The sequence below is a fragment of the Apteryx rowi genome, unplaced genomic scaffold, assembly GCF_003343035.1.
Source record: "Apteryx rowi isolate R43461 unplaced genomic scaffold, aptRow1 scaffold_38, whole genome shotgun sequence".
NCBI classification, from domain to species: Eukaryota; Metazoa; Chordata; class Aves; order Apterygiformes; family Apterygidae; genus Apteryx; species Apteryx rowi.
Genome location: NW_020450307.1, coordinates 3,153,071 through 3,163,012, shown reverse-complemented (window position 1 = coordinate 3,163,012; position 9,942 = coordinate 3,153,071).

Here is a 9,942-nt window from a genome sequence, read left to right as displayed (position 1 = left end):
GAAGGCAGCGGCGGGCGGTGCGAGGGGCCGCGGCAGCCCCGCCGCCTCCGCCGCCGTTCGTGCCGGGGACCCTCCGAGCGGGGCGAGCGGCCCCCCCGGCTCGGCGGAGGCGGCCAGATTTACTCGGGCTGTTAACTTGATGGATTGAAATGAAGTTCCCCTGGAGAAGCGGCGCGCTCTCCGAGGTCAGGGTCACCGCGCCGGGCCGCTTAATCAGCTCCTTCCCTTTCGCCCCTCTCCGGCAGCCTGGAATGCGGCTCTTTCAAAGCGCGGCGCTTGGCGCCAAATTTCTGCTCTGCTATCTTGCCTCTTCCATTACGTTTAGCCAGCATATCCATCATTATGAAATAAAACCCAAATCTACACGTCCAGCTCAGGTGATCCTTCTGCAACCAGCGCCAGTCAGGGGGAAAAAAAAAAAAAAAGAAAGAAAGAAAAACCACCCCAAACCTCAGGCTAAGCTGGATGCTGCTCTTGGTTTAGAAAGCAAAGCAGAACGGTGAGGAAAGGGTAACTGTCACTGTTAAGTCAGTCCCTTCCGAGGAAGGGGGCAGATGTTTGTGTGTGGATAAAAAATTCCTGTATCCAGCTGAAGCATTTCTCTAGAGAAGCGGAGGCGGTTATTATAAGGTTACCCAGAACTATTGTTAAAGGAAGGTTTTTGTCATTGCAATTCAAGAGCCCATCATATTACAGAGATAAATCACTCCCGTATTGATATGGAATGGCTCTTACGCAATCCGCAAGCCTGAGCCCACACACGTTAAAAGCCCTGAAAACTTGTCCATTGTATAACTGATTGTCCAGAAGTTAGCAAGATACATTAGCATATACATTTCTATGGACCCCTTCTGTTCCTATTTCAGTCCATGTAAGCAGAATGATGTTTCTTACATCCGTGTGCATTTATTGAAAATAATCTAGTTGTTCCTGTTTCCTTATTCTGCCAAAAGATGTAGGGATAGTATCTCCACTTCACTGTATATCAAGTTTTTTATAATTTCTGTGGCAAGAATAGAATTGCAATATAAGTGCATTGCATCTTTGGGAAAGCTGCATATTAAGCAATTAAGAAACCCCACAGATCTTGGTAATACTAGATAGGGAGGGAGTTCCCCTAAAAAAAAAAACCCTTTCATATTCACTAATCAGTTTCAAATTCATAAAGTTCGAGATAACAACCACAAAGTTTAGTCTATATAGCAGACACCCATGAGATGTGGATGTTTATCAGTCACAACCAGGCTTTGCAAAAACAAGCAGGGCTTTAAGGACATCTAATTTGCAAGAATTGCTGGGTTTTACTCTTTAAAAATCAACCTCTTCAAGGCGTCTTATACTGAACAACCACCAAAAAAGTGCCAGTCCTTGGTAAGGTACCAGTCCTTAGGATAATTTTTTTAAGCCTTGGCAGTCTAGTTTTTAACAGGTCCGATCCCACTGGTCTCCTGCCCCAGCGAGAGAGCACCGCACACCTTTGCAAGCTTGGACTACCCCGCTGGGATGAGCCCAGTACCCAGGAGAGAGGTGACAAAACTCCTGGCACCTCCAGGAGTGTTTCAGATAGAAAAGGCTATTTTACCTCCTTATAGTAGTCCAGCTCAGGATTTGGCAAAGCGGCTGGCACAGAAAAGTGTATAGACATCCATTCTACAGTAACCTTCTACTAATAAGTACCCTGTTGTTCACACTTTTTTTGCATAGTAAAAAATCTACAGTACATCTGCACTTTATTCCTTACTGCATCAGATAGCAAACAGCTCACATCTGTCTTTGCACTTATTTTTATTTCCTGATGCGTCAGCAGACACAGCTCTGGCACGAACCATCCYTTTCTTTACAGACTAGGCCTTCCTGGCTACTTGCAGGAGCATATACCTCTGGATGTGTATGTTGTCCATGCAGAGATGAGCAGTCTTTCTTTTTGCCCGTTTGAACAGCAGAACTTTTCTGAGGCAAATATTTGTAAACAGACTTGTTTTCAAAGAAGAGAAAGATTTCAAGGCCAAAACATAAAAATAGCCTGTAGCAGATGGAAAGAAGGCATGATAGTACATGTTGGTTTAACAAAGGCCTAAGACAGGGTCTCTTAGCAGCCCGTGGTTTTTTGACAGCCTTTGGGTGTTAAAGCAGCTGACAAACAGTGGGTGCAGAGGCTCCGCTACCGACTCCCCATGCCTTATGGAGCGACAGGGGCAGGTGAGGAATTTCTGAGCAGCGTGGGTGGGATGGTGTGAAGGCAAAAGCTTTCCCGAGACATCTAAAATCAATTAGCAGCATTTAGAAGCTATATTTAACCTCAGCTTCTGAAAGCAGGCAGATCTTGGTTTATAGTTTTCTCATTAAGGCTGTTTACGCATCTGGAGATTTTGTCGTCATCCCCCTCCCCCCCCCTCCAAAAAAAAAACCTGGAGAGGATGAAGCAAGTACGGAGTATTTCGCTCACAAAGGGCAATTGCTAGAGCACAGATTTTCTTTGGGAAAACACAGAAGCAGCAATTTGGAGAGACTGGATTAGATTCTGATCTTGTGGTTGAACTGGGGGACAATTCAGGAATTATACCAAATTTCCACCTTCTCCGTATGAGACGCAAAATAAAGTCCTGACCCACTGTGATGCATTAAATTTCTTACAGTATTTTTCACAAGAACAGCAGTGAAAGCCATAGCGGCCCACCCAGAGCTAGTCTGAGTAAGTACATTTTGCTTCCTTGCTATTCCACTTCCATGTCCCTCGTGACCTTCTTCCCTCACTGCTCCGAAAACGCTGTGTGCCGTTATTCAATACTAAACCGACGCCATGTATGAGCTATAGAAACCTGCAGGGAGGCATGAGCCAGCTGAGCTTTGTAAGGCCTCCTCCTGTCCGTACCAGTCCCTCTGCATCGTCAGGCCCAGGGCAAGAGGCGAAGGAGTGAGAAGGTGGAACAAATCCAGACATTAATAACAAAAGCACTGACATGCATTATTGCTGCCGTTACTTGCATGCGGTATGTTAACATCAACTTAAGACTCCAGCCAAAGAAGAGGACCCTGCTCTGCAAGACGCTGTAACGCCCAGAGAAATTAGAGAGGATGTGAAGAATGACCACAGCCAGCAAGTTACTTTTTTTAGCATGCCTGGCTTTGTGAATGGCTTTTCCCACTGTAAGTCCAAATGGGAATTATCTTTCCGTCACTAATGACCATCAAAAGCTCCATTGCTTATTTTATATAGAAACTTTGGAAATACAACAGCACCAAACCATGCATGAAAGCTATGCTGTTTAAGATTCAAATCAACTGAGACACATCTATTGCCTGTTTATTTTTAGTGGGGACCAAAGTGCAGTGACCTGGTTGTAAGGAGGGTAAATTCGTCTGCCCTGAAGCAACTTAACTTCATTGCAAAGAGCAAGCTGTTAGAAACCATCTCGGCTGGTGGTTGTTTCACCTACCAGCGTGACCCGCGCTGCACACTYCACTGTCTTCCCCGCTCCTGCCAAAGCGGCCTGTCATTTAGGACCAGCGTGTTTATAAGTGTTGAAGCGACCTGGCCCCCGGCTAGAGGAGAACCGAAGCTGGCTGTGTCCCTTGCACACATGTGATGCTGGAAACACAAGGTCAGCCCACTAACAGGAGACACAGCTACATCCGATAGAATTTTTTCGTCTTTCCTATTGCCATTCACTTACTGCTGTTAAAATAGCTGTCAGCATGTGTTAATGTAAGGCAAGGTAATGTAAGTTTGCTGAAAACGGAGATCTGCTCTCAGAGGAATGTAACTCAATCCCACTGCTATGGATCTCCACTCACAAAGATGCTTCCTGCAGCGAGGAGGGTACTTAATTAAAAATAGGCAGCCCAGAAAGCCCACAGGTAGAAGGGTTTCCTTCCGTAACTCCTTTCCCTAAATGTGGCCTTTGGGGCAGAGGACTTCAAGAGGCTCAGTCTGGAGGGACGAACGCAGAGCTCTGCTTAGTGCATCGCAGAGCTGTGATACGGCTGCCTCCCGGGAGCAACCAGCGGCACCTCGGCTGCTCCACGGCCAGTCCATGTCACCTGTGTGCGCTCTCGGCCCACACTGTGTCGGTGTCATCTGTGGAATTTGCCCTGTGGCTTCTGCAGTGTGAGACACCGCAGACAGATGTGTAGTATGGAGAAGCAGCGCACTGTAAACTCATGCTCCTCCGGGTAGCGCGTGCCTCCATCCCTCTCCAGAGTTAACGGCGCGTGACAGAAGTACCTGCGCCGCTGTCAGGATGTGGGTTTGCAGCCCGTGTGAATACCTGTGGGTTAGATCTAATCTAACCAGCAGCGGTGCAGCAGGTCTGGGATCCCGGGCGCGTATTCAGTGGTTGAAACCCAGGCTGTTGTGGCTTTACTATTTGTATCCAAGCTACTAAACTAAGCTAGCTGATGTATTACAGACACACGCCTGCAGACGTATTCCCCAAGAACCAGAGTACTGCATACTCTTGAGGTCATGCTGGCCAGTTCCCTACAAACGCACTGGATGGGAGCTGGTCATTTGAATAGAAAGAGCAGCGGTGGAACAAACCCCGTTTTCCAGATGTGAATTGCTATTTGGAGCTTGTCCAGTCTAGGGCCAGATATCAGCGACATTAGCCCCATCCTAAGTGAGACGCAAGTTCGGTGGACAGACGCAGATCAGGGTCTGCCTTGGGAGGGATAACTCTGCTTTCAGCAGTGAAACTGGCAGCTCACTTTTTTGTGTCTAATGGTTCATGTGGAGGCTGCATGGTAGGAAAGATCCAGTCTTACTGAATTACAGATTGTGGCTTTGAAGACAGATTCTGCCCAAGATAAACTGAGCTCTCGTATCTTAACTTTGATCCTAAATGCTCTCAAGACTGTGGGATTCTCTCTGAGCTCTAAGGTTTCAGCTGCTTTTGCAGYGAAATCTCAGAGGACCAGTTGGAGAGACGTTATGCCGTGCTGCCGGAGAGCTGATTTCCCGCATCAGCTGATTTGTCATTAAGAGCAAAGCTCTCAGGCCTGAGACGAGCGCAGAGTCTTACTACGCTGGAGCAGAGCAGGGCACGAGTTCGGACTGCGGCTGGAGCAGGCTTGGCGGTGCCTTTCCGAGCAGTGGGGCTCCAGGGGGAAAGGCACCCCTTGCTGTCAGCTCTCCGCAGAACCCCCTCTTTGCGGAAGGGCGTAGGTGGCCACGGAAACCCTGTGTCTCTGCTTACATCCTGTGCCCTTTGATAATTACTTTACCTCCTCAGCAGCACAAGGCACCGGGGTCTGCACTACCCCTATCCTGGCGCGTACCCCGTGAAAAGGGTGCCAAGCGAAATGCATCCAGCCAGCAGGTGTGTTACAGACTGACCCTTTGGTTTTCAGCAGGGATGAAGTCCTGTCAGCACCAAGGCTGGTCTCTGGAGCCATACGGAGTCCTTCATGAGAGGAGAAGGTGCTACAGGATGAGCGGATGCCCCAGCTTCTGCAGGGGAGAGTTATTTATCCATTTTTGTGTGCCGGGGGGGTGTGTCTCTCCAAAGCTACTTTAATTTGCAGAGAAGGTGTAAGGCTTGTAGCATGGTGGCTGAAATCAAGACAGCGATCTGTCCCCCCCCCACTCAGAGACTGGGACCACATGTGCTTTGCCAGAGGTGTCTGCTTCGCCTCGCCAGAACATGCAAATGGCTTCTCCAGAAAGGTGACAACGGATCTCTGCCAGGCTGAAATTACTGCGGATTAACGAGCGCCCGCCTGTTCACGTTCCTGCAGCGCTTGCAGTAATTCAAAGGCACCGATTCTCGCAGGCTACGCGAGCGCTGATGTCGCATGGGCACAGCGGTTTCTTACCGGCTCTGATTTTGCCGGCTTTCCGCACGCTGAGCACGGCGTGCGGCRCGCAGAGCGCAGCGCTGCCCTACCCCGGGGACGGCAGCCTCGCTCAGCCCTGTCCCGCGCTGCCGCACCAGTTGCAATCCGAGCGAGCGGCTGTTCGCTGAGCGGGGAGGAAGGGGCAGAGGAGGAGGAAGGGCTGCGCTGRCCGCTGAGGCCCAGAGCAGCGCGGAGCAGAGCCCTGCCGCCTCCGCACGTCCCGCTGCGCGGGGCCCGGAGCCCCTCTCTTCCATGGCCCTGGAGAACAGGGATCACGAAGGTGCTGAGAGGAGAACTTCAGACTTTGGCCCGTTCGCTGCTCTTTCCCAATCCCTGCCTGTCGCTTTATCTCTGTTTATCTACCTGCCTAGCTAGCTACCTATCCATCTGTATTCATACATCTAATACATATCCTAACGCGCAAGGGGTTTTATAAAATCTCACCCTTCTTCACTGTTCAGTGATGTCTGACTGCAGTGTTTGGAAAAGTATCAAGTAGCTTTTTCCTCCCTTCCACCTCGCTGGAAATCCATGTATCCAAATTTGGTGGCTTTCAAAATGTAACACAGATCAAAGTGCTTGTAAATGTTATTTTTATGTGGAGTAGAGTAGAGTTATAAAGCCAGTTGCGGATTTAATTCTTCATTTGTTGGATTTAAACTTCTCCTGAGCCAAATGAAGTTGTTATGATTGGGTTGTGAGTATAAACCTCACTAATTACAGTCCAAACAAACCTTTGGGTCTTTTCACCAGGAAATCAAAACATGAGGGTTGTGTGGGATGAAGGAAGATATTTTTATGATTTTCTTTTAATATCTCTTTGATACACAGTGTTATAACGTATGCACGGCTTCCAAAGGTATCTGTCTGGCCCAGTCCCATTCGTGGGGTCACAAAAAAGTCCAGCTATACCAATCATTTCTCTGCAGTATAAAACCAGGGATGCAGAAGGAGATAGCCCTCAGGTACTGTGCAAGATGCTGATATATATTAGTGTAAGCTGGTAAAACCTCCACTGGCTTTAGTAAGAATCTGGATCAAGCCCAGAGTTGCTCATGCCCTAAAGTAGATAGAAATGATTGCAGGGGGCCTCAGATTGAACTCCTCATGAGCTTGATTGACTCCAGGACATGACCGAGCTAGTGACTACACTTTGTTGGAGGACAGAATTTCTGTCCTAGAGGAAACGTAGCTTTTCTACTGCACTTTAAGTGTGTAATTTTAACTCCAATTCTGAACAAAGAGGATGGATTTCCAGAGGTCATCAAGAAGAAAAAGATTACAGAAATATCATTTTCGAAACAATCTTTTTGTTTAACATCTGTAAAAATACTTCGTCTCAATATAAAATCTTCCATATGAAATACTAATATTTATAGTTTGAAAGAAAAAAAAAAAGAAGCCTAAGCCCTAAACATTCATGTAACCTCATTTGCATATTCCTTGAAACTTTAATTGAGGGTACTGGCTTGTGACTTCACTCGCATGTTCTTGCTCCTTTGTGCATACAGCTTTTCTCACAGGTGAGCTGCCCTGCTAGAGCTCACCATGGCCTGAAACATGGACCTCTTTGGGATCATATTGCATTGAAGGCCCAACTCAAAGTTTATCAAGATTAATGGGAGTCTTTCCRCACTGCTAATTGCAGTGAGCAGTGAACTAGTTCCTGAGGGGCAAGTGAGCTAGTATGCATGAAATCAGTTAAGTAGTGATCCAGACTTYCAAAACACATCCTGAGTCTCTCTTGGCTGACAAGGATGGGTCACATCCTACTTATCATTTCCTTTTTCTGCACAGGTCTTTGCAAAGGAGGATTTGGACTGGTTCTTCTGGAAAATGAGAAAGCAAGAAGCCTAATGAGAAAGCTTCTCCTTTTGAGCTCTCACAGTCTCTATAAAAACTAGCTAAACCACCATGTCTTGGGGCTTTCTAATGCAAGGCTATTAGAAGTCTGCTTCTCTGCAGTGATTTTCTTCCCATACTCTGCCCCTTGCACAAGCTTCTTTGTGAAGCTGCTGGCTCAAATTCCTTCAGAAGAGTTAGGACAGAAATGGATACAGCCTGTTTTCATTTGCTGACCCTTCAGGATTTACCTGACCAAGGTCCATCGGCCTCCACCTCCTTCCACTGTCAAATGCTATATCTCAGGTTAAAGGGATTCAGAAGAACGCGTTGTGTCTGAGACTAGCTGAAAAATGATTTGTTCGAAACATCTCATAATATATGGATGATGGAAGTCTCCCACTGATGACCTGTCAGGCAGCGCTCCAGCACTGGGTGCTGCATGGGATGACACATTCATAGATAACAAACTTTGCTGTCAATCACCCGTGCTGTTAGACGTGGACTTGACGTGACAGCTATGGCTAACAACAGTTTTGATTGAYGTGTATACGAATTGCAGAATATGGAATGTGAAGAGAAACAGGACTCATCTCCAAGTGGACAGAGCCCTTGTGCATTTTAAAACCCACAGCAAAAAGCAAGCAAGTTTTAAAGTATCATGGGCAGAGCACCTTGCCGTAACGCTGCACTGGCATTCACTTTGATTACCTGCTGGGGAGCATTAAGCTCAGTGCYTTCCGTTAGGGCTGTTCCATCACAGTTGCTAACAGCATCCTGATAGAAAGCCCAAGCGCTGTAGATGTGGGGCAGACTTTTGCACCAGCCCAGCACTGCTGTAAGCGAGGCGCAGTCCCCCGCTGACACCGCAGACGGCTGCAATGAGCAGAGTTCCTCATGTTAGTCACCCGATAATGGGCTGTCTGCTAATCTCACTGCTCAGCTCTGGGCCTGGAGCTTCCTAGAAAACAGAGGCAGCCATCCCTCTCCACTGCGGAGAGCAGCGGACCCTCCTGTTGTCTGCTGCAGCACTTACTTTCAGCACATGGTGCAGTGCTGCCCTCTTTGCCCTGCTGCTTTGTACCAATATCTCTATCCATGGGTCTGACTTCACTGTCTGGGGCCAGGGTGTGATCCCAAGAGAAGGCTCCATGGCCAGGGTTCCCAAATTGGAGAACATATAATTCCCTCGGGCCATAGAAGCTACTGCTCCAYGGTGGCACCAGAGCAGGTACCCAAGCAAAGCTCAGGAACTCCATCCAAAGCTTTCGGTGAAAGCTGGGGAGTCTAAGGCCTGAAAGGATGGACGAGGACTGCCAAGTAAATAACTCCCACAATTCTCCCTGGAAATACCCCACTTGTTCACCCTCACCCGCTTGCCACTTCCCAAAGTTGCGCTCAGAAAGTGCATTTCTTCAGGCATGCAGGTCTGATGCTTTGAAGGGGTTATTCCACACTTTTCTGAGCCTGTCCTCTCTGCTCCCTTTCCTCTCCTCTCTGAACCTTCTCAGTTATTTTAGGCGAGTGATGAAATCCAGACAGGTCTGTCTCCCGGGAGGGGAGCGGAGGGCGGTGGAGCAGCAAAGGAGGGGAAGTCAGCTGGTGAATCAACAGCAGGCCAAGGCATGCTCTGGGACGTGGCTTCAGGGAAGTTATTCATCTTGTAATTCACCCTTGGGTTTTCTTGGCCTCATTTTCCCATCGCTGGGTCTATTATTTCAGTCATTGTGAAGGTATCCTGTCGGAGCTGTCAGGCTGGGAGTGGCCCACCTCCCCGCTGACAGAGGGCAGAAGGCATGGGAAAGTGTCAGCCTGCCAAGATTGCACGCTCGGAGCGGCGGCTGCTCGCCTCATGCTGGAAACTTGCCGGTGGCAGATTGTTAATGTCATTACAACACTTGCACAGAAGCAGCAGGTTTCACCTATCAACCTGCTGCAGGAAGAAGAGAAGGGCGAAGGGGGGCTGGGGGGAGGGAGCGGACGCCTGGAGAGGAACGGAGGCAGAGCGGCTGGAGAGTTTGCGAGCCCAGCCCTAGCAGCCCTGCGCCCCTTCTGCCGGATCGTTTAATAGGACGCGCCCAGACCTCACATGGAGCCATCCGGGGCACAAGCGCTTCAGCAACGCGGCAGGTGCTGCGTGCAGGGAGCTCGGGAGGGGTTGTCCGCGCTGGCTTCCCTGGCACACCTGCGTCTCCGGGGGGGATGGAGCACGGGACTCGAACGGAAGGGAGACAAAGGCGCCCGGCCTCCCGCGGCATCCGGGAC